This window comes from Onychostoma macrolepis, chromosome 15 (genome assembly GCF_012432095.1).
Source record: "Onychostoma macrolepis isolate SWU-2019 chromosome 15, ASM1243209v1, whole genome shotgun sequence".
NCBI classification, from domain to species: domain Eukaryota; kingdom Metazoa; phylum Chordata; class Actinopteri; order Cypriniformes; family Cyprinidae; genus Onychostoma; species Onychostoma macrolepis.
In genome coordinates, this window is record NC_081169.1 from 29,544,507 (window position 1) to 29,570,503 (window position 25,997).

General features: G+C 36.4%; 1 protein-coding gene across 3 annotated transcripts in view; it reads right to left on the minus strand.

Annotated features, from left to right (window-relative positions):
- The window catches only part of lrfn1 (leucine rich repeat and fibronectin type III domain containing 1), a 167,263-nt gene that overhangs the window by 108,991 nt on the left and 32,275 nt on the right, over positions 1-25,997 (minus strand). Inside the window, exon 1 of one of the 3 annotated variants that reach the window (XM_058745286.1) lies at positions 14,470-14,591. The exons of 1 other annotated variant lie outside the window; for it this stretch is intronic. The gene's annotated coding sequence lies outside the window, so the exon portion shown is untranslated. Of the gene's footprint in view, positions 1-2,748; positions 3,076-14,469; positions 14,592-25,997 lie in introns of those variants that run through there. One more of the 3 variants, XM_058745285.1, reaches the window with a different exon arrangement.

Genomic DNA, 25,997 nt, shown 5'->3' on the forward strand with positions numbered 1-25,997 from the left:
TATACACAGATGCTCTCTCAGTCTCTCCCAGAGGAAGAGGTTATTGCTCAGTGATTGCTCTTTTCAGAGCACAGAAGGCTTAATGGAGTTCTTAGTTCATTTCGGCTTAAGTATCAACTTTCAAACAATCATATAATGCATGCATTTGCATTTTCAAATAAACAAAACAATAATAAAAAAAACACAACAAAAATCAGATGCACAATCAAAAAATAAATCCAGAAAACATTTAATAGGCTCATCAAAACAGATGTGAGGATTCGAGCTATATGCTTTTCACCAATAGTCTGTTTTGACGAGCTCATTAAATGTTTTACGAGCACTAGTGTGCCGACTCCTTCACATTTGTTTTCTATTTTTTAAGTATCAACTTTGGGTTGCACTTCATTTTACAGTACGTGCACTTACATGTACTTACAGTGTACCTACCTAAAAAGTACTGGTAATATAAGGTAAACACATGGGGTAGGGTTAGGTTCAGGGTTAGTATATAGTTATTACCTAGTTATACACATGAGTAACAGGACTGTAAAATAAAGTGCTACCCAACTTTGTCTGATTTGATAAAAAAAGACAAACAAATGAGTTAATAATAAGATAATAATTTGAGATATGAGCTTAAACATTTGATCATCATTTAACCTTAATTGCGACCGAGATATTAAAGAGATCGCATTTATCCTTCCTGTGGGTTAATATGCAGGCAATCTCTGAGCACAGTTAGAGACTTTATTGAGATCACTTTTGAAACTCTAAAGGTGAGGTTACTGGGGTCTTTTATTCAGGAGAAACATCTGATATGCAGAGTGCATAGTCTTCATTTGTGCTCCATTTAATCTTATTGCCATCTAGGAGTTATTAAAGAAATCTTTTTTGCAAGCCTGTCAATCGGTTAAAATAAAAATCCAAAATGTAATAAATAAACAGCTCCAGGTGGCACTGCAGTGGTTGTTTTTCATTGTTACATCCTTCACATGAATAATGAAACATGAGGAATAATGAAACAGGATGAGGTGTGCTGCAGGCGGAGAATTTTCTTTCTTTCTTTTCCTCTGTTCGCATCTAAAGGCATGCTGCGTCGCTCGCTTAAACTGTCAGAGAGCTCTGATAATTAGACCTCTGTGTGTGTGTGTGTGTGTGTGTGTGCAGGCGGATGGCGCCGTGGCCTTCACTGAAGCTAGCATGTGACATATGGTTTTCCCAGCATGCCCCAGCAGCTCCAGGCCAGAGTCACAGCCCTGTGTGTGTGACGGCTCGCAGGGTGTGACCTCTGTCAAAGAGTGGCGAGCCGTTACGGATTCATTCTTCAAACAAACATCAAGCAAATATCTGTCCTGTGATGTCAGAGCCGATCACTCACCCTCCAGAGCTGCACGGATGGACGGAGAGACAGCTGGATAGATATCAGGATTGAACCGAGTTCAGAACTGAAGATTCTCTCTAAATTCACAAGTGTGAACATGAATTGGTGCCAACACACTGGAAGTTGAAATTTGAATTAAATTTAAATGGATAGAACAATAGAACGATAGATGGATAGATAGACAGACAGACAGACAGACAGACAGACAGATAGACAGATAGATAGATAGATAGATAGATAGATAGATAGATAGATAGATAGATAGATAGATAGATAGATAGATAGATAGATAGATAGATAGATCTATAGATAGATAGTTAGTTCTAGTGCAACGGATCACAAAACTCACGGTTCGGATCATACTATGGATTTTGAGTCACTGATCGGATCATTTTTCGGATCGGCAAAAAAAAAAGAAAAAAGTTTGCTTTTCATTTATTACTAAAAGCTTACTTTAAGTACTTCTATAGACCAGCAGAAACTACTAGCTTAACTACTAAAGTCAGTAATACAACAAGAACAATTGCACACATTCCAAGCATAGATGTACAGCCTTAGTGTTCTGCATTCATCCCATCCTAGGTGCACACACACAGCAGTGAACACACACACACACACACACACACAGCAGTGAACACACACACACACACACACACACAGCAGTGAACACACACACACACACACACACAGCAGTGAACACACACACACACACACACACACACACAGCAGTGAACACACACACACAGCAGTGGGCAGCCATTTTTTTCCTGCGGAGCCCGGGGAGCAGTTGGGGGTCCAGGGCCTTGCTCAAGGGAACCTCAGTCGTGGTATTGAAGGTGGAGAGAGCACTGTACATTCACTCCCCCCCACCTACAATCCCTGCCGGACCGGAGACTTGAACCCACGATCTTTGAGTTACGTGTCCGACTCTCTAACTATTAGGCCACGACTTCCCAATATATTTAATTTAATTTAATTTAATTATTTATATATTTATTAATTTAATAAATTATAGGCAACAATAACAATAACACAAAAGGGGTAGTTGTGGCCTAATGGTTAGGGAGTCAGGCTTGTAACCTGAAGGTTGCTGGTTTGATTCTTGCGCCAGTGGGGATTGTGAATGAACAGCACTCTCTCCACCTTCAGTACCATGACTAAGGTGCCCTTGAGCAAGGCACTGAACCCCTAATTGCTCCCCGGGTGCTGGAGCAAGGCTGCCCACTGCTCCGTGTGCGTGTGTGTGCATTTGTTCACTACTCACTGCTGTGTGTGTGCACTTGGATGGGTTAAATGCAGAGCACCAATTTCGAGTATGGGTCACAACTTAACTTTGTTTTTTTTGTCAGCTGTATACGTTAACTTAAGACATGGACATAACCTACTGTGTATTTTCACATAACTTTGTGTGTATGTATCCATCCGTTGAGGCGTTGTCTGAATCGTGCCGCTCTCTCTCTCTCTCTCTGCACACTTTGGGTGTGTGCGGCAGCGGCTGAGCGAGTCCCGCTTCGATTTCTCCTTCATCTGAATGGTCTGAAATTGCTTGAATGTGTAAAGTGGTAAACACGTGCAAATGATAACTTTCAGTCTATACTGTTTGAACTTAACAGTTAATCCGCGAATCACATGCGTGCCGAACCGTGGCGTCTGGTCCGTACGGATCATCAACGATCAGATAGATAGATAGATAGATAGATAGACAGATAATGTTTTTTAAGGATGTGACTTTTTACAGCAAGAGCAGAATATTATTGAAACTTGAAGGTTACCTAGGAACTACCCAGAACACCCTAGCAACCGCATAGCAACATACCAACAACCACTCAGCATCGGTGTATCATCGCTGTGTCGCTCTAGAAACACATTCCTCACATGTTCTTCAGAACTACAGACGAGTGTCGTGTGCTTCATACTGTCAGCTGTTTGTGTGAAGACTGCAGCAGCTTCATGGATCTGTTGAACTGTAGTGTTGCATGATGGTCTATTTTTACTCACTGTCTGCATTCAGCACTTTCACTGCAGTACATATTTAATCAGGAGAGAATGTAGAACTCTCTCTCTCTCTCTCTCTCTAACTCTCACTCTATCCTTCAGAATTTCACACATCAAACATTAACCGGACATTAAATGTGTTCACTTAGACCTTCCTTCCTCCCTCTCTCTCTCTCTCTCTCTCTCTCTTTCTGTTCTCATCCTCTCCTGTCTGTCTCTCTCTCTCTCTCTCTCTCTCTTTCTGTTCTCATCCTCTCCTGTCTGTCTGTCTCTCTCTCTCTCTTTCTGTTCTCATCCTCCTGTCTCTCTCTCTCTCTCTCTCTCTCTTTCTGTTCTCATCCTCTCCTGTCTGTCTGTCTCTCTCTCTCTCTCTTTCTGTTCTCATCCTCTCCTGTCTGTCTCTCTCTCTCTCTCTCTCTCTGTTCTCATCCTCTCCTGTCTGTCTCTCTCTCTCTCTCTGTTCTCATCCTCTCCTGTCTGTCTCTCTCTCTCTCTCTCTCTCTTTCTGTTCTCATCCTCTCCTGTCTGTCTCTCTCTCTCTCTCTCTCTCTTTCTGTTCTCATCCTCTCCTGTCTGTCTCGCTCTCTCTGTCTCTCTGATGAAAGGCTTTGTGCTGATGTCAGATGAATACTGAGGAAGCGGCAGAGCGGCTGATATTCTGTGTGTGTGTGTGTGTGTGTGTGTGTGCGCGTGTGTGTTATACTGTAATGCAGACAACACACACACATACTGCAACTCACAGCAACATACTGTTTTCAGTCAACAATCAAAACAGACAGAAAGAGAAAGTCTGGAGTAAATATATTTGCAATTATGTGTTTGGAATAAAAATATTGTGCAGCACGACTGTTTTCAAAGTTGCTAATAATCAGAAATGTTTGTTGAGCAGCAAATCAGCATATTAGAATGATTTCTGAAGATCATGTGACGCTGAAGACTGCAGTAATGATGCTGAAAATACAGCTGCACATCACAGAAATAAATTACATCGTACTATATATTCACATAGAAAACGGTTATTATAAATTGTAATATTTCACAGTTTTTACTGCATTTTTAACCAAATAAATGCAGCCTTGCTGATAGAGGAGACTTCAAAAAAATTTTTTAATCATAATTATTCCAAGCTTTTGAACATTGTGAATAAAGTCTGATCTAGAAACATGAGTCTGTAAAACCAGCAATGAGATCCAGATCGGCTGAGCTTTTCCTACACTATTAAAATAAGACAGATGATTCCTGTGCAATACGTCACATGCGTCTCAATATAGTGGATCAAATATTCAAAGTACAATTTTAGATGCAAGTCATATTAGATTCTTTTATCACAATATCACAATACAGAGTGAAAGATGTGAATTTTGAATCATGTTCAAAATGAATCATGTTCATTTGCTGTTTGCCGTGTTTCCAGGTGCTGCAATAACTCCTGAAAAACTGATCATTTATTCAGAATTATTCCAGCTGTAAATGTTAATTTTTTGTTCTTAGTTGGTTTGCCACTCTAAAACATTAGAATAAAGAAAATACTAAAGACATTATAGGTTAAGAGCACAAGTTTATATTTTTTACATTTCTTTTTTTTTTTTTTTCATATTTTTGGAATTAATATTTTAAATTCCTTCAATTTTATGTTAAAATTTTTAAAATTCTTTTAATGTAAAGAATTTAAGATTAATTTAAGTTAAAGTGCTAAAATTAGAATGAACTTACTATGACCTTGTTTAGGTGGATATTTTAAAGCTACAGCCGTATGTTCCTCCTGTCACTTTCTCTGCGGCCGTGGATGTTAAACGACTTAATTCTTCAGTGATCTCACGGTTAACGCTGCTAAAGCGGCTCATGTTTTTGATTTTCTGCTCTTTGATACTTTGTCTCTCTCACAGTGCAGTGAACTCATCGTGGGCTGTTATTGGTTTGTAAAAGACCCCAACCAAGCCTTCATCTCAGACTCTATTGATCGAGCGCGCGGCTGCTGTTTCAGCATTCATTCAGCTGCTTTAAACGTCGTCTGCAGCTCTTATCACGTGCGTGACAGCTTGTGTTCGCCTCTATTTCTGCAGGGATACGGGCCTGCGACGCAGGAACTGTGTGTCAGAATGACTTCAACAAAAACAACAAGAGCAGCACTTTTTGGTTGTTTTAAAGACACTTCAAACTGCGATAAGCAAATAACATCCCAAAACTAGAAACGAGCCACGATTCTAAACTAAATGAGTCCTATTATAATCAGACACTGGATATTGGATTGGTTGAATAAAGTGGGAGAAATCTAGCTTTATTGTGTCAGGATACGCTACTTGATTCCAGAGTAGGTGTAAGCCAATCCCAGAATGCACTGCTGCAATACTGTTCTGATTGCACAAATACATGATATCATCTGATATACAGTAATTAGCTTCAGTGCAGTTAGATACTTTTTGTTGTTAGCTTGTACTGTTTCTGTGAGTAATATAAGTTATGAGGAACTTTCAAGTATGTTCAAAAAGTTCAGTTAGTATAATTTTTAAAATGTTTTTGAAAAAAAAAAACATCTGTATGGAAAGCAGTTTCTGCCATGGAATTAAAAAAAAAAAAAAAAGATAATTGTGACTTTTTTCCTCATAATTCTTTATGAGTTTATTTTTCACAATTTTAACTCTTTCTAAAAGCTGCAATTAGCCTACTTTTTTTTTTTTAATTCCATGACAGAATAAACAGAATGAACATAATTCCGACTTAATTTCTTGTAATTCTGAGTTTAATCTCTTAATTGACTTTTTTCCTCAAAATTTTGTTTACATCTTGTAATTCTATTTTTTATTGTAAAAAAGTAAAATAATAGTAATAATAATAATAAATAAAAAGGGTAATTCTGATTTTTTATTTTTTTTTGCAATTATGAGTTTATATCTGACAAGTTTGACTTTTATTCTCAAAATTGCGAGTTTAAATCTGGCAATTCAATTTTTATTTATTTATTTGTTTCTGCCATGGAATAAAAAAATAGTAACTGCAACTTTTTACCTTACAATTCTGGCAATGCAACTCAATGCAAAAGTTTACGTGTCAGAGAGATATAAACAAGGATATAAACATATATTGATAAACAAAATTGCAAAAAGCTTTAAATAAATTAAAAATTACCTTAAAAAAAAAAAAATATATATATATATATATTTCTTTTTAATTATTATTTTTATTATTCAGTGCCGGAAACAAACTTCCATTAGTCTATTCTGCTCACCAAGAATTAAAAAAAAAATTATAAATAAAAAAAAAATAAAAAACCTACAAACTAATATTAAGAGTAATGTTGATTAAAAACAGAAATATTAAATTTTAAAATAACTGTTTTCTATGTGAATATCTTGAAAATTTTTATTGATTTCTGTGATTCAAAGCTGTATTTTCAGCATCATTACTCCAGTCTTCAGTGTCACACGATCCTTCAGAAATCATTCTAATATGCTGATTTGCTGCTCAAGAAACTTTTCTGAATATTATCAAAGTTGAAAACCTTTTGTACCATTATAAATGTCTTTACTGTCACTTACGATCAATTTACTGCATCCTTGATGAATAAATGCATTAATTTCTTTGAAAAAAATTGAATGGTAGTGTCTATCTAGACACATAGAGTAAGTCTGGTGTGTTGTGGCAGATGTCAGACCCTATAAGCATCAAGCGTGAGCGTTAATTGAGCCTCACGTGAGCAGTGCTATATGTGCATCACGCATGAGTGAGCGTTAATGAAGATGCTGCTTCAGATCGCTCTCTCGTGAGGGTTAGGCTGCTTCTCTCTCGCTCTTTCACCTGCTTTTTCTCAGAGGAAGGATCTAAATTGAATCAGATGTTGAGCACGAGGTAAAGCAGAGGTGATCTTTGAATCACCACAGTATTCTATTACAGGCGTCTGTCAGAAGCGTACGGAGCGCCGACATCAGGAGACGGTTTTAATATCGAGGCGGACGTTCATTTCCTGCCTATCCTCGTATGTCCTCCTGCACACGCAACTCGGGATCTAGTCAGGATTTCATAGCTTTATCCAGTTTTATAAGATATGTTAATCAATTAAACACTTCATTAAATCAACTTTGATATGCAAATTAAACAAATTAATCATTTTTTTCTATATATATTTTGAATTTTGTATTTATTTTCCATTTTCATTGCAATTTTAGTTCAAGTTTAGTATTTTTCGGTGTGTATTTGTCATTTTTTAAAATAATTAATTACTTAATAAATTATTTATTTGTTCTAATTTCTTGTTTGAGAATTTATGTATGTATATTAAGGTATATATCTACAGAAAATACATATATTTGATCAGTTTATGCTTTCCCTGGGAATCAAACCCATGAACTTGGTGTTGCCATTTGAGGCAGGATAAATATACTTAACTAAAAGTATTTTAAAAATTAAAATAAAATACATACATTTTTCATTAATGCCCTATATTTTTGGCTTCAATGTAACACTGAATGTGATGCTGAAATTTTCATCTACATAAAATATTTAGTATACATAAATCATACATAAATAAATCAAAAGACTTGACCTCAAAGTCACTATGATACGGCTCGAGTCCATCCTTCAATGTTTTAGCCCATTTTATCACCAAAACTAGATCAGCTACAACAGAAACAGCACATCTTCCCTCAACAAACCACATGATTTCAAGCATCGCAGCACAAACGACGTGAGGATATGCAGCTAAACTCATGCTCAGGGTTAGAGGTTTATCCCAACCCCAAGCAGCGCTAATAAATTAGCTGTCAGGAGATTGGGAGATAAACGCAGGTCCGGATGTGGGATTGTTATTGTGAATCATTGTAGGGAATCATTGGCTATCAGAGCGCGGTGTGTGACTGTTTTAATCAGCTCTGCGGTACCTGTGCGCGTTCACACTCATCTATAACACGCGGCAGCGCCTGCAGATAAGAGCGCCACAAGAGCCCTTTGCTCCAGGCGCCGTTATGCAATAAATCCTGCTGGAGGGACTCGGGGCCGCTCCACTCATCAGAAAAGGGCTAGTTTCATGCTCGACTGCAGAAAAACCCCAAACGCTCAGGGTTTGGAGGAACGGCGGAGGTGCCGAGTAAATCACACCTGGAGCTTTAAGTGTGTCGTGTTTCTTTGGAACAGCGTTCGCTGATGTCGCTCCATCACAGGAGCTCTGACACCGCTGTGCTAGTTGGGAATTCAGAAAATATATGGCTGATTTCACCACACCTGCTGGAGGTAATTGATTGGTCTGTGTGTTGCTATGCGGTTGCTAGGGTGATTTGGGTGGTTGCTAGGTGGTTTCTAGCTGGATTCAGGAAACATTCTTAACCCCCTGGTGTCGTTTTTGACAAAAAAAAAAAATTATTATTTTTTTAATTTCTTAATACATCAGAATGTGAACACACACACACACACACACACACACACACATTTGTTTCTGTGAATTGTGGGGACATTCCATAGACTTCTATTACTTTTATACTGACCAAATGATATTTTCTATTCCCTAACCCTAAACCTACCCCTTACAGAAAACCTGTCTGCACTGTTACACTTTCAGATAAACATCATTTACTATTTTTAAGAATTAAAAAAAAAATTAATACAGGTTTGGTACAACATGACAGTGAGTACATAATGACAGAATTAAATTTTTTGGGTGAACTATCCCTTTATTGAAAATCGGCAGCATGTTTAGTTCTGTCCCTTTAAGACCTGCACGCATCTGTTTCTCTCTCAACTGTTTACTTTCACTTTAGACATAACTGTGTTCATATGTAAACCTTGTGTGTGTTTGACAGTATTAGCGCAATCAGACGATAACTAAGATAAGTAATCATGTGCTGTTTTAGTGTACACACGCTTCAGTGCACGCGCTCTGAAAAAGCGGATGTCAGAACAGCACGCGAATGAAATGTTTAACCGGCAAGGCTTTAAACAAAAAAACAACGCAAATAATGTACTTTTGTGATTGTGAATGTTTTGTTAGAAAATGTTTCATTATATTACTGGTGTTGCCTCATTATTAAATAAAAACATTATCGAACTAAAATATAACACCAAAAAAAAGACATTTTTGACTTCCACATGAGCAGCACCAGAGGGTTAAAAATAAAAATCATCCTAGCTGCCATTTTCTTCTAATTCATTAATTAATTAAGTAAAAGAGCTCCCAAAAAAAGCAAAATTCTCCAAAATACTTGATGTTACTTATCTGTTTTCTTTAGATTTCTTAGGTTTTTTAGACAAAAGACCCTTCTTAAAAATCATTCTAAAGAACCAAAAAGTAAGGTATTTAATGAACTTATTGGGTTATTTCAAACTATTAAGCATCACAGAGTAATGCTATGTACATATATTGCTTGTTATGTTTTCATATTCTGCAAGCAGCGCATAAAGACGGTCTTTGGTGTGTTTTTGAGGAGTTGATCAGCAAGTCTTCAGCAAGAACCACCATAAAGACCTCTCCTTTTCTTCTCAAGATAAGATATGATTTTCATAAGAAACTATTTGAGGACTTTAGTATTTTTCAAGAATTGCACATTCTTCATTGTGAATTTATTGGAATTTACCTTAAGAACTTAAGAAGATTTTCGGCCCCACGTCTACATGATATTCTGCGCTCTAGTTTCGGCTCAGATCCTTCTTCAATGCAAATCTGTGGTTTTTTTAACTGTTTTCATTTTCTGCTCAAAGAAAAGCACATGATTTGTGTCTCATTCATGTGCATAGTACTTAAAAACCTTAATACTTAATTGCTCAAATCACCAACTCTAAATACGCTCAATAGTAAGGGAAGCCTGCTTTCTCTCTAATCTCTCCTTAATTCATCAGGATAATACTAGTCTCACGCAGCCAAACCTTTAAGCCGGGACCAGTTTGCCATGTATTTCAGCCAAGAAACATTCTGATCACCATGTAAATTAACCCTATAAATCCTACTGTATCATATTTAATTATTATTGACAATTTCTAAGGTCTCAAAATGATCAACAAGATCAAAACTTTGCTGTTAAACCTGTTTCCCCTCCATGTCTTCTGTCGTCTGATTGATAGTTTAGAGATTTTTTATCCAGTAAAAGCTCTTTTAGCGTAATTGTACAAACGTCCAGCTTCAGCTGCTGCTTCTCGTGTCAAATCTTGACTGATTTTGATCAAGTAAACATCAGAATAACTGCAGTCATATATCCAGATGAACACTTGTTGGACCGAAGCAGCTCAGCTTTACTTGATTCTCCATCAATCGTTGTTTTAAGAAAAATCAGTGCGTCTCAAATCTGATCATCAGGATCTTCTGAGGAGCGTTTGTTTCCAGAAGCTTTACTTTCACTGTTTCTCAAAACAAAGCCTCCAAAACATCTCACAACTTCTGAGGAGCGTTTATTTCTTCATCTCTCATCAGCATTGCATTGCATTATATGTTTGGATCATTTTTCATCTTATAAGACATATTATTGAAAATATAAAGTGATGACTGATATTTAGATCATTTTATGCAAGGCTCTGCTCTACTGTTATAAAGATCTCACTGATTTACATTACAAACAGCAGAATCTGCACCAAATTGCATTTTTTGCTCAGTTTGAGTTTCAACTGTTTCTTCCTCCATATTCTCATTATCAGACCATATGAGCCATAAAAGCCTGATGGATCAAATATGATCTATTATTTCATGTTTCTACAGATTTAAACAAAACATTTAGTGGCACTTCAATCCAAAATTAGGCAAAAACTCAAAACAAAGTATCTTGTTCTAAAACAAAGCTACTTGGCGAACACTTTTATCCAAAGCGACTTGAATGGAACCAATGACCTTTGCATGGTTAGAGACATAATTTGTTGTAATACAGAGAAACGCATTGCATTGATTGCATGAAGCAGATCAATTTAGAGATGTATTTTGCATGCAATACACAATGAAGAGCTCACATGAGACAGAACAGCAGTACAGACACACACACAGAGAGAGAAAGATGCTCAAAGACTCTGAAGCTTCACTGTTTATCTGTGTTTACAAACACTGAACCGCAATTAGCTTCCATATTGTGCGCAAACTCCAGCAGGTCGACGTTCCTCTGCGTCTTCGACTGATCTAAAGATTCAAAACCCGCCGGTACGCTGAGCAGAATTACAATGCCAGACCGCTGAATTCATCAGGTTCGGCTGTGATTTGTTTTGACACAAATCTCCGGCGTGTAGGTGCATAATCACCACCTTGTTATCTCACTGAAACAGATTGTTTCGGCGTCTCTACGAAAATTGTCCTATAATCATCTCAGGAAATCTCTGACCGTGACAACAAAGGCAGGCTTTAGCTCTCCTCCATCACGCGAGCGAGCGCCGGTAGAGGCCGGCTGATAAGGATGTGTTTAGCCGTCATGTTTGCTGAGGCTGTAATTGGATTAAAGCTCGGCCAGTAAACACATTCGCTCTGTGACCGGCTACAAAAGTAACACTGAAGGGATGCATGCGATTTCTCAAGCTCTTTTCCATTAGAAGGTCATAAAAAATTAACCAACAGTCAATATTAAATCGCATAATGTCAATTAACACGCAGTAAAGGCTTAGAGATGGGCTATTGATGTGGACAAGAGATCTGACATCTACTCGAGGAGATACGAGGATATTTTCTCAGACACGAGTGAGATGAAATGAGACGAGATCAATGTCTCAAACTGTGCTCAGATTTGCCACAATATCAAACATTACTTAATAGACAAATCTAGTTTTTTTAACCTGTACCACATCAGAAATCGCAAACCAGGCAAATATCAGTATTATGTTTATTGATCGCTGATATACTATTCACTAAAATTAAAACTATAAAAATCTGAACAAATTTGTTACTTAAAATGTTAACTGAAATAATAAAATAAAATAAAACTTTAATTCAGCTATATTTAGTTTAACTTCATGTAATAAAATAACTAAAATAAAAGAAATAACAATTAATAAAAGCAATATAGATATGTTTAAAAACAATGACAACTAATAAAATGACAAAAACACGCAAAATTACTAAACCAAAATTAACAAAATTATAAAAAATGTAATTTAATTTATAATATTAACAAAAACTAGTATGTCGAAACTTGACACTGAAACTATTATAGTTTTGTTAATATTTTCAATTAGATTTTATTTTAAAATCTTTATTTTTTAAGTTAAGATTTAGTCGTTTATTTAGTTGTTTGTTTGTCATTTTCAGTTTTTTTTTACCATTTTGCTTTTTATTTATTTTATTTATTAGTTTTACTTTACTTAATTTTAGTTAAATGTAGCTCTATATATATATATATGTGTTATGTTATTTCAGTTACCATTTCTTTCTTTTTTTTCTCCAAGTAATGAATTATTTTAATGGTTTTAGTTTTAGTTAACTATAATAACCCTGGCTCAGATTTGTCAGCAATCAAGTCAAGATCTTAAACATTCTCCTCAAATTCTTCCGAAATCAAAATGTAAAAAAGCCCCATCAGTGGCAGTTAACTAATTTGTGTCTATTTTTCAAAAGAAAATTAAGAGAAACATCTGATCCTGAAATTAAACAACAAATTAACTGGGAACTAAATGAAGTCTATGAAAAAGCAAAAACATTTTCATTTGAGTAGTTAAAAATGCCATTTCATTATCCTGCAGTTAATGTGTCATAATGCACTTTTGATGATTAAAGGTGCAGTATGTAGGATTTTGACTTTACTAAAGCATAAAAATACCATAATATATTTGCAGATATTTAAGAAACATGCCAAGTTAACATACTTGTTTATCTGAAAAACAATGCTACAGTCAGTTATTCTCCTTTGAAAATGTGCATTCCGGCCCGTAATTTCTTTGTTTGTTATGGTTTGTGAAACCCGCCCACTGCCAGTTCACCCAATTGTATTTCAGCACCGCGGGTTGCCAGTTGGCGGAAAGCACAATGTATTTAATTTCATTCATCGGCATGTGCTCTCGTTCTTGTTGGTGTCGTTAATCTGGCAACCTGCGTGTGCGTCAAGTCTGAGGAGGATGGGCCAGGTGAAAAAAAAACGTCTCCAATATTTTGAATTTGGACTGCAATACCTAGTTCAACCACTGGGTGTCAATTCTACATACAGCACCTTTAAATACACATTTCTTCATATCCTTTAATATGTACTTCTAGGAGAAGCACCTTTAAGTGCTGAATAATTAAATAACTAAATAACTGCCTGGTCTTTCTACTTCTTTCCTTCCCTGCAGAAGTACTGGTCCTCTCCGTCAGACCGTCACATCCAGCAGATCTTCGTCTAAAGCAGCACGACTGGCCATGTGCAGATACTGCCTCAATTATTCTCGTTTTTTTCCGCCTGACTCAATTTCTGCGGCCCGGTGTTAAAGTGACTGTTCGGATCTTCCCTCTTCCAGCTGGAGTCAAATGACTGTCATGTCCAACTGAGTGCTGCCGTCTTCAGTTTTACAGGGGTCCCTTTATCTCTCGTCTCATGGTGTGAATGGCGTATGAGATTCTCTTTGCTGCATGAGACAGAAGCTTCCCATCACGACTTCTGCTCTCGCACAGAAACTGACTTGCCACTTCGTGCTGAAAGAATTACATTAGACCCTATTCTTGCAGCAAAATACAACGCTTTTGTTCTAAAACGACATCAGCAGCCTATAAAGACTGCATTTAACATCATATGCACTCTCCAGACAATTAAAATTAGTAATGATTTTTCAGTATTTTTTCAAACAAAAGACAAAAAGTACTCATACACACACACACACACATACCTTTTAAATGAGATGTCTTTTTAAAGTATTTCTTAAAAGTATTTCCAATTTCAAGAATTTTCTAATCAAACATTTATAATGTTACAAAAGATCTCTATTTCAAATAAATGCTGTTCATTTGAACTTTCTATTCATCTGTGAATCCTAAAAAATAAAAATGTGTCAGTTTTCACAAAAATATTGTGCAGCACGAATATTTCTTGAGCAGCAAATCAGCATATTATCATAACAATATTTCACAATTTTTACTGTATTTTTGTTTAAATAAATGCAGTCTGGGTGAGCAGAGAACTTTTTTCGAAAACACCCTAATCACCCCAAACTAAAAATGCATGTATTTTATACTCTCTAGCGTATTGTGACGGTACCTTAGAAACATGCTGACTTGAAACTCTAGTGGAGCCAATTGTGAACCAAATCTCCTGTGACCTTCACGTGAGGAGCATAATTTTGCGCTGCTGCTTGTGCAAAGCGTCCAAATCCGTCACACACGAGCTTTCATTTCAGCTAAGATCCTGCGTTAGAAGGTCGAGTTCATATCTGAAATGCAATCACAGCACATTATGAGCCCAGAATCATTCACAATGATCATAACACAAGCCCTCTTTATTGCAAATACAGGGAAAAAAATAAATAAATCGATTGTGTAGTTATAACTGAGCACATTTGAATATGAAAATATTAACACTATATGATTCTGAATAAAACAAGTCAGCTTCATCACGGCTTCATTTGTCTATTGAGACGTTTATGAACGAAGTGAATTAAATCAAACGCAGCTCAAATCTGCTTAGAGAATTACATCTAAATTTGCATTATGAATCATGTATTTTGACCTCAGCAGTCTGTCTCCATGTTCTCCATCTCACGGTAATAAGGCTCCTCGCCGCAGCCCGGAATTGGCGGCGTTTCTAAATGACTTATTATACGAAACACAAAAAGATTTTTAAAAACCTCCTTCCAGAGCTGCCTGTAACCACTTTCATCCTTTATAGTTCTGCATAATAACTGTGGAGAGGAAAAGAAAAGATTGATCTCTATGGATCTCCCGCCGAGCGCTGATTGCCAGAATGTGCTGATCCAGAACAGGTTTGGTGTTTTATACGGCGACGTACAGAATCGGCAACACTGAGACGGTTATTACCTGAAATTCACGAGGGAAGGAATTGTTGACCTTTTGTAACTGTTTGATAAATGTTGTTATGAAATAAGTTGAAAACATTTTTATCACCCACCATATGATAATTATCTTCTTTAGTAAGCTGTTTTTAAAACGCTTCTCTGACAGGAAACACAAAACTAATCAGCAATTATGTTACAGACTTTTTCTAAAATGTCTATTCTATAAAGGAAGCAAATTTATAAATAATCCACCCCAGATAAGACAGCAATGAGATGAAATGGAGGACAAATGGAGACTCTTGAGAAAAAAAAAAACATTAATAAACTCACATCTGTCTCTAGACGGCATTTAAAGAAATAGTTCAGCAAAACACTTAAATTTCCTGATCAAGTCCTCACCCTCAGGTCATCCAAGATGTAGATGAGTTCGTTTCTTCATCAGATTTAGAGAAATGTAGCATTGCATCTAGTGTTGTCAAAAGACCCGGTACTTCGGTACCAAGTCGGTACTAAAAAAATGAAAACGTCACGGTACCAGGTTTTTTTAAGTACCGGTGGTACCGAGTACCCAGTCGACCCGGTTCTTGACGCGTACGGACCTATGATTTCCGCGATGCAGAAAACGCGGACGGAATCTCGGAATCCAGTTATAAAAACGGAGCTTAGCACGGAATGTCACGGAATTTGTCAAAGTTTGGATGAATTAATCAAAAGTAGGTCATTGCACTTTAATCAAATCGCGACATGGACTAGTATCTGTAAATATTAAGCCGCAAAAGTCGATTCAGATATGAATCCCGCATGTTCTGCGAGTCTCTGTGTGTGTGAATGTATGAATGAATGGCAGAGACGCGTTTTTTTTTGTTTTTTTTACACTGAAGCGCGATGCTCGCGGTTATTTCAGCATCTGCCGTCTCAATGAAGACATAAATACATAAACAACATCTACAGAACTGCTCTGAGAGTCCCTTCACGAGTATTCTACCGTTCCATTTGAGTAAAACCAGCTTCATATCATATAGCTACACACAGAAATTTAAAGGTATTCACGGCAACCCGTCAAGATAAAAGTTTATCTTAAAGACATTGTGCCAAAAATATATTACTATTATTTAGTAGAATGTATGTGATACTATTACTACTGTTGATAAAAAAATATATATTTTTAAAGAAATAATCACACAATATTTCTTCCATATTTTAATTTTAATAGTAAATCCCCTTTATTTACCCAAAAAATAAAATGTTTAAATTTCATTAATTAAAAGACAAATTAAATTTGGGTGAAACTTTACTGTTTACTGTTTTTCATACTTTGATTACTTGCGGAAAAACTTGAAACACAATTTAAATAAGTATGAAAAAATGGCATTGATTTTTGTAAATTTTATTTTTGTTTGACTATTATTAAAAATAGTGTGTTTTTAATTAGCATGTGGTACCGAAATTGGTACCGAGAACCGTGGATTTTCACTGGTATCGGTACCGAATACTGAAATTTTGGTACCGTGACAACACTAATTGCATCAGTGTCTCAGCAATGGATGCTCTGCAGTGAATGGGTGCCGTCAGAATGAGAGTCCAAACAGCTGGTAAAAACATCACAATAATCCACACCACTCCAGTCCATCAGTTAACATCTGGAGAAGACAAAAGCTGAAACAAATCCAGCATTAAGATGTTTTTAACTTTAAAGGGGTCATCGGATGCCCATTTTACACAAGTTGATATGATTCTTTAGGGTCTTAATGAAAAGTCTATAACATACTTTGGTTAAAATTTCTCAATGGCAGTGTAAAAAACACCTTCTTTACCCTGTCAAAATCAGCTCTGTTTTCAGCACGCTGTTCTAGTTCATGTTGCTTTAAATGCTAATGAGCTCTGCTGACTCCGCCCCTCTCTTCCGTGGGGTGACGAGCAGACCATAGATATTTGTAGATTCCTTATTCGACCGCTCCAGATACATTGACACGTCAGCCATCTCGCATTTACCATAATAATCAATGACTATTCAAAGATATACAAGCGTATGACTTGCTGCTGTAGACGCACACAGTCAATGCGATCAAAGATTTGCAGATTGTTCCAAAAATTACATTAATCCTTACATATCGCGGCCCATAGAAACATATGCCGTCCATAACGAGGCATCTAGGTATATATATCTATGGAGCATACTAAACTTCAGCCACAAAACTGGCTAACTAGCACATTATTAGGAAAGGCGATTTGCAAAGATTCACGCGAACATAGACGCATTCAGCCAGCATACCTTCAAAATGAAAGTAACGTTAATCCTCTGCGTCTACAGCGGCTCAGATGTCAGGAGTAAATGACGACTGCTATATTCATTATTACATCCAACAATTAAACGCTTCAATCGCTTAATCGGAGACATCTTGTCTTCCCCTGTACCGGAGTCGGCGGACAGCTCTCAGCTCACTCAGGGCGGGGCTAAGGTAAAACGGTCTTGTCAATCAACTATCGTGGGAGGGGCCTGTACAGAACTACGTCATTCTGACAGAAATCTCAGAACAGCCTGATTTGAGAAAGTGGGTTTTAAAATAGGGATAAAAAAAAAAAAAAAACACTGGGTTTTGCATCCGATGACCCCTTTAAACCATCACTTCTGGCAAAACCATTAAGTGCATTTTAAAATGTCCATAATCCATAATAACGCTTCCTCCAGTGAAAAAGTCCATCTCCTGTCGTCTCTCGCATCAAAATCCAGCCACATATTTGTTTAGAGCTGTTTTGGACTGTTTAGAGCTTGTAAACACTGCTTGATCTGTGCAGATTTCTCTCCCGATTCAGACCGGACCACTTTTTTATCGGAGGAAGCATTATTATGGATTATAGACTCGTATTTTAGTTAAAAACGTCTTAATGCTGGATTTGTTTCAGCTTTTGTCTTCTCCAGATGTTAACTGATGGACTGGAGTGGTGTGGATTATTGTGATGTTTTTATCAGCTGTTTGGACTCTCATTCTGACGGCACCCATTCACTGCAGAGCATCCATTGCTGAGACACTGATGCAATGCTACATTTCTCCAAACCTGATGAACAAACAAACTCATCTACATCTTGGATGGCCTGAGGGTGAGGTTTTTGCCTGAACTATTCCTTTAAAAACCAATGCAATGAAAAAAAAACATGTCTGAGCTACAATATTGATCTATTCTCATGAAAGCGTGTATGCAAACACTCGTCAGGCGTGCAGCAGCGAGGGACGGGTGTGTTGTATGTGTTGACGTGTCGGGGCATGGTGATCTGTTTCCTCCAGATGGGAAAATTACCGCCGCAGATGAGGGTCACGCAGGAGTTGGGAGTGACACGCATCGCTGCGGTTTGGCAGCTGCTAATGTGTGCGTTTGTGTGTGTGTGCGCGCATGCGGTTGGGTTTGTCTTAACAGTGCTAATGAAGTACAAAAACAGAAATAAGTATCTAGGAGATGACTCAGATTAGCAGGTTAATGGAATGAATCGGATGCGTGATTAATGCTTCTAATTAGAGTGATGTTGGAACAGACAGCTGAAACTTTCCCTCTTCCCGCAGATCTTCCTCTCACAGGTTTGTATCAGTCCGCAGGGAAACAAATGAATGTTTAAAGAGTACCAGGTGGTGAGGAAGATCTCGCTAAACACAAAAACAGCTGTAATCCAGCTTAAAGGTACAGTTCACCCAAAAATAATAATTCTGTTGTCATTTAATCCACATGTGGTTCTAAACATGTATGTTTGCAACTCAACATTCTTCAAAATATCTTCTCTTGTGTTTTTCAGGGGGAAAAAATGAAGGTGAGTAAGTGATGATGAATAAAAAAATACCCTGTGTGATTCTGGAGCACAAAAGCAGTCATAAGCAGCACAGGTATATTTGTAGCAATAGCCAACAATACATTGTATGGGTCAAAATGATCCATTTTTCTTTTATGCCAAAAATCATTAGGATATTAAGTAAAGATTATGTTCCATGAAGATATTTTGTAAATTTCCTACCGTATATATATAAAAACTTCATTTTTGATTAGTAATATGCATTGCTAAGAACTTCATTTGGACAACTTTAAAGGTGATTTTCTCAATATTTAGATTTTTTTTTGCACCATCAGATTCCAGATTTTCAAATAGTTGTATCTCAGCCAAATATAAAAATTTACCCTTATGACTGGTTATATATATTTTCAGGTGTACCAGTCTTATTTTAGAATCACTGAGATACTATTATAGTTTTATTAATATTTTGAATTAGTTTTTAGGTAACACTTTATTTTAAGGTGTCCACAATACAGTTGTATTACCTAATTACCTAATTAAGTACTTAGTAGTAGCCGTTGTACTTACATGAAATAAAATGTACTTACCGTGTAACTAAGTTATGGAACAGCCTGTACTTACAGTTTGTAATTATGTCGATGTAATAGGCAGCTCCTGTTACACATGTAACAGACCGAGTCTGTTACACAGCTACTTATGTAACCAAAAGATTGTTACATGTGTTGCAGGCTTTATACAACGTAATTATAAATGTAAGTACACAGACATAAGCTACTTAAAATAAAGTGTATCAAGATTGTACTTAAGTGTACAAGTAGCTGTGTAACAGACTCGGTCTGATGCATATGTGTAACAGTAGCTGCCTGTTACATCTACATAATTACAAACTGTAAGTACAGACTGTTCCATAACTTAGTTACACGGTAAGTACATTTTGTTTCATGTAAGTACAACAACTACTACTAAGTACTTAATTAGGTAATTACTCTGTATTGTCACCTTAAAATAAAGTGTTACCAGTTTTTATATTTATTGTCATTTTCATGTCATTTAACTTTTGTTAAAGTTTTAGTAATTTTGTTGTGTGCTTTTGTCATTTTTTATATACGTATGATTTATTTATTGAGGAGTGAACTATCCATTTAAGATTAAATGTGCACTAAAAATAGTTTTTGTTGATTAAAATCAATCTGAAATAAAATAAATATTAGCTGAAAAACTTAAAACAAACAAACAAAAAACTAGAAATTAAGTTTAAGCTGAGGTACTAAAATTATTAAAACTGAAACTAAAATACATATGAATTAAACCAAAAATTTAAATAAAAACTGAATGACAAATGCAACCAAATTACTCAAATTAAACTGAAAATAGCTAATATTAAAAAGAAAAACTCATTCAAAACATTAATAAATACTATGACAGCATATGAATAATAATAAACCACCACTTTTTTAGTGTCATTCTTTTCAAAGCAAACACACCTTCTTCAAATGCAAATGAGGCATACTGTATTATGGCTGTGACTTCAATGGTCAATGCTATGCCTGATGCAATTAATGTTGTGGTATTAAAAAGAAAAAAACCCCGTGCAAACAAGAAGAGACACATCACTCCTATTTCAAAATGACCTAAATGCACAAAGTAAACTATGTTAGTCTTCCTGTGTAAGTGGGTGGATTTGACCAGAATAAACTGTGAAGAGAAGCAGACCTTACGGCAACAGTCAAAGGTCTGAGACACGAGACTATAACTCAATCACGGCCACAGCACAAATACAGCCACCAAGTTTGCGAAACAAGTCCAGAGGACATTACCCAGCATGCCCTGTGCTTTCATACAGTTTAAAATAGAGTATGTGTGTGGAGAAACCACACGATTTCAAGCCCAAACTAATCAGCGGCCCAACATTCAACACAGTCACTGTACTGGACGGATGTTTGCTGTTGCAATGGGAAAGTTGCTGTTTGCTGTCAGCTTTATGACATTTAGAAAACAAAACCGATTAGTCTGACGTATCAAAGCGTACCAGACCTCGCCAGCGGACGAGCCACAGCCAGTTTTGGGTTCGTCTGTCCGGGTTTACAAACACATGCTGACAGCTCAATGAGCAGCTGGATCGCTGATGGTCTAACCGACTGACATAAAACATCCTGATGTCATGCTGAAGAAGAAACGATGGCGAGGCGCAACGAGGGCAAAGGTCAAACGCTGGATGAATGGCTTCTCATCACACGGTGACCTCAAGCGCTCAATAATCCATCCTACATAAAACGATGAACAAGAACATGATATAATAGTAAACCTCTAGTGCACTACTGTAAATATGAGCATTATAACAGTACTATTATTTTCCATTTTTATGAATAAATATGAACAAACCGGACTTTTTTGTTATTTAAAAACAAATAAGCAAGCCCAGCCCAGGTGACAAAATGTAACACAAAAGTAACGATGTATTACTCTTCATAAAAAGTAACTTTAACTAGTTACAATAAAAGTTGAGTTTACTTTTTTATGGAGTAACACGATATTGAAATGCATTACTTTTAAAAGTCTCTGAAAACTGCAAAGTTTCCAGAATGATGACCGGATGCATTATTTTCACTTGTTGCACCAGAAAACAGACAGACATTAAAGGAGAAACCAGAGTCACAGAGATCAGAACATCAAGAACCCGCCTAGAAATGGCCAAGAATACCCTAGCAACACCTAGCAACCACCCATACCACTCAGGGCCGTACCCACCATTGAGGTCCCCGAGGTCCGGACCTCGGTATTTTTCCAATAACAGAAGTTGTAAAATAATTACCTTATATTAATTATGCTTTGGTGCTACAAGGATAAAAAGCCAAGATAACAGATCATCTCATCTGAGATGCCTCAGGGGTAGGGGTGTGCGATATATAGTCTGCGATAATAACGTAATTGTTTTTTTAATGATGTGCGATTTGACATTATCGAGTATTTTGTAAAAACCATTCAAAACACCCCGAGAGAGCGCATGCATACATTACGTGAAGTCTAGTAAGTGCACATTTAGAGTGCGTTCTTTCACTGCGTGACTCAGTCTGATAAAATGCATTTAGAATGATCACAAATTAAAGATAAGGGGGCAGAAAAAAAGTATATTTATACCACTTCATAGTTAATCAATTTCATATGAAGAGTGCCATTTTTCTCCAAAAATTACCATGATTACAAATGTGATATTGATTTTTTACAACAGCTCAATAAACATTAAGAGTCTTTAAGTTAAACATTAAGTTAATTAAGAGACTTAAGTTTTAGACACCATATCGCCTGTTTTTGCTCTATTTCGCCAACAAAAATCACCCCAAACACAGCCACAGCACTGTTTTGTGTCTCTGAGCAACATGACAGTGTTTCGTTCCTCAATGAATCAACCGTTTAAATGATTCGGTTCAATCGCAATGACTCACTTATTAACAGTGATTTGCTGCCACCTACTGGCGATTTTAATTTCACATTTCGACTTTCTCGAAAGTTTTAAATCATTTCAAATATCAATATATCAAAACATTATTTATGCATTTGTAATTGCAGGTTAAATGCATCTGTCCTGCATTAAACAGTGTGTAAATGCATCTAAATGCCACTTTAGATGACCCTTGTGTTGATTTCATTTGCTTGGTATCAGCCCAAATGTCTTATTCTTATTCTAAACTGATTAAATGTAAGAATTTGACTCAAAAGATAATGGACACTTTTAGAAAAAATGGTTTTATATAAAGGTAAAAATGCCCATAAAATGTAAAAATCAATTTAAATTTATTGGAAAAAAAAAAATATTAATGTTTAATCATTTTAGACACCTGATTTTACTGAAGGCTACCAGGATAATTATAACTTTTTATTAAATTCATAAACAAACAATATCTTCTCTATTTCCAGTGTGTAGTGTGGATCATTCATTGCAACATTTAATCAGATTTTCATGCTTAAGAACCTTTTGAAAAATCTTGAAAAATTATTTATGCTACTGCCCACTGACTTGGTTTTAAACCTATATTATTATCCAATTTATGAGCATTAAAACATCTTAAAAAGCACACATGTAGGTCAGGAAAATCAAAATTTTCTCGGGGGAGCATGCCCCGAACCCCCCGACCAATCTCCATTTTGGGACCTTGGTATTTATAAAAACCAGTGTACGGACCTGATACCACTGTAGCATCGTGGTAGAGTTATTGTTTGATAATTGTCAATGGCAGTGTTAACTGACGCACTGTTTATTTTTTATTTCTCCTTCTATAATTAGTTGAGTCCTGACTGGAAGTAACTCTCGCCTTCTTCTATTTATTCTCATTAATTTCCCTCTAGACGAATCTTGGGCCGGTGAAGTCCTGGCTCTGGACCACAGAAACCGGCAGCTCTGTATGTGCGTGTAAAAGTTTTAAATCCAGAGTGTGATTATCCATCAGCACTTATTTCCCCGTGAAACTCTGTGTGTGTTGCCTGGATTTTGAGGTGTTTTATAACTCAGGAGTCCAGTCCAGGAAGCTGCAGAACCATCTGCTCCGTCCTCTCAGCTGGACACACCTATAATCAGTGTAGTGTGAGGTTTGTTGGTAATTGAGCCATCGAATGTGCCAGGAAGTGACATCATCATCATCATAGAGCACACTGGTTTCACGGGCGTCCGTCTGTAGGAGGTCATCAGAGGTCAGTGAGCACCTCCTAAATATGATACAACTTTATTTTTCTAGATCTATACAAATATTCAGTTGCTGAACACTTTACAATAAGGTTTCATTAGTTAATGTCAGTTAGTGCATTAACTATCAATGGGCAATACATTTATTACTGTATTTAATCATCTTTCTTAACATAAGTTAATAAAAATACAACTGGCCATTGTTAGTTCATATTAGCTCAGGACCATTAAATAATACAGATGCAACTTTTGATTTTAATAATGCAACAGGAAATATTGAAATGAACAAGAACTAAGATTAATAAATGTGTTAGAATTATTTTTCATTGTTAGTTTATATTATTGTTACTAATTTGTCCGTCTTTTTTCTTTCTCTTTTTCTGAGACAAAATTAATACTTCCAGGAAAATGAGAGCGAACCAGAGCCATTACACAAAAGCTAAAATCATAAATAAAAAATGAATAAATAAAAATACTTGGAATCAAGTACGTTTTAACTTAAATAAAACATAATATAAAACAATTTAAACATTTTATTTTAGTTAGTTGACAAGGCAACATTCCTCATTTTCATTAAGCTCATTAAAAATAATTAACAAATAAAATGAATAATGCCTAATTAAAAATTTATAAAACGAGTTAATGAGTTTTTTTAAAGTTGTAAAAATAATATTGGATTTATTTATTTTAGTGTATTACTTGCCATTTCTTTGTAATTATTTGTGAAAGTTCTGAGTAAATCCAACATTTCAATTAATTTTTAGTGTAAAACTCCTGTGAAGTAAACACCTTTTGCTTTCACTCATAATATGTAAGACTGATGTAAGTGTACGAATTAGATAAGTGTGTAAGAAGAGATGATACGTGATTTATTTGATCTTTAACCTCTATCTGATGTGTCAGATGCTGCTGATGAATCACGACTGATCTGTAATGATAATCCTGCACTCTTTTACAGTAACTGCATGCGTTTTCTTGGGTTTTAAGAGCATGTGCAGCACACACACACACCACACACACACACGCTCACTAAACACTGAAAACGCTCCAGAAATCCGGCCGTAAGCCATCGGCTGACATTGTTTTCCACGCATGTTTGCAGTTTCGGAGATAAAAGCTTTATGCTGTCCGTGGCGTGGAGTTCATTCTGAGCGAAAGATCGCGCTCTGATCTGAGGGGATTCGGCTCGATGCAGCGCCTGATGGGAGGGACTGCCCCACTTTTAGGCAAAGCCTCATGGGAAACCGTACGCCGGGCTTCTGCCGCCATCAACGGTAAACACAATCCAACGCCACACTGTTGCCATGGGAACAGGCCCGGTTCTGCGGTTTCTCGAGTCGGAATCGGCTCTGCTCTTGACCCAGAAACAACATACAGGACTGATCAAACGACAAGAGGAGTGTGAGAAACAGAGTGGATTTACGATTCGCAGAGAGAAACACGCGGCGTAATCCATCAACAATTCAGACGTAATCATGTTAGCAGGCCTCACGCGGAGTAATGTGTCAATAAAATGCACCGCACTGACTCAGTGTTCCCAAACCACTGTCATTTTCCGCAGCGCACAAGACCAGGCTAATTTTATCTAGCATAACCAACCAGAAAATTGAAATCTGCCATCTTTGGTCACAGGCACTCGGCTCTACAGCCGACTTGCATTCAAACACATATAGTAACGTCTCATGCTGTTAAAGGCCCTTCTAGAAATAGGGACCTAAACATTTAGAGGATTTACTTTCTATAAAAAAAAAGGGAAAAAAAAAGAAATAGCTATTAAGTGTGAAATTTTAAAGTATTTTCCTGTAAAAATGTCTTATAGTCTTTGTATTATTTATTAAATTTAAAAAATTTATAAATTAATAACACAAGTAGGATTTACTTTAAAAAAAAGCTAGGAAAAATTTTTCACTCCGAAATTTCACAAATAAATGAACAAGCACACTGAATTAAATGTGACATTTTGAAGTAGAAATAGTATTTTCTTGTAAAAACAATCTACAATATTTGTATTATTTAAAAAAATAATAATTTTACAGTGTACAGCATATATTTTACAGTGCAAACAAAGCCTATATATTTAGCGAAAATACACAAATATTTCAAATGACTGTTAAATATTTCACTTGTTATTACAATTGTTTTTTTAAATATAAAAACAAAAGCTATTTAAAAATATTAACACTATAAGGGTACATGAATAATATTAAAATAACACTGACCAGGAGAACGCAGGGAAGAGGGAAGCGCAGGATAACAAACACTGAACGATGTGATGTGAAGAGCGAAAGACGAGGTGATCTGTGTAATGAAAAGGCCAT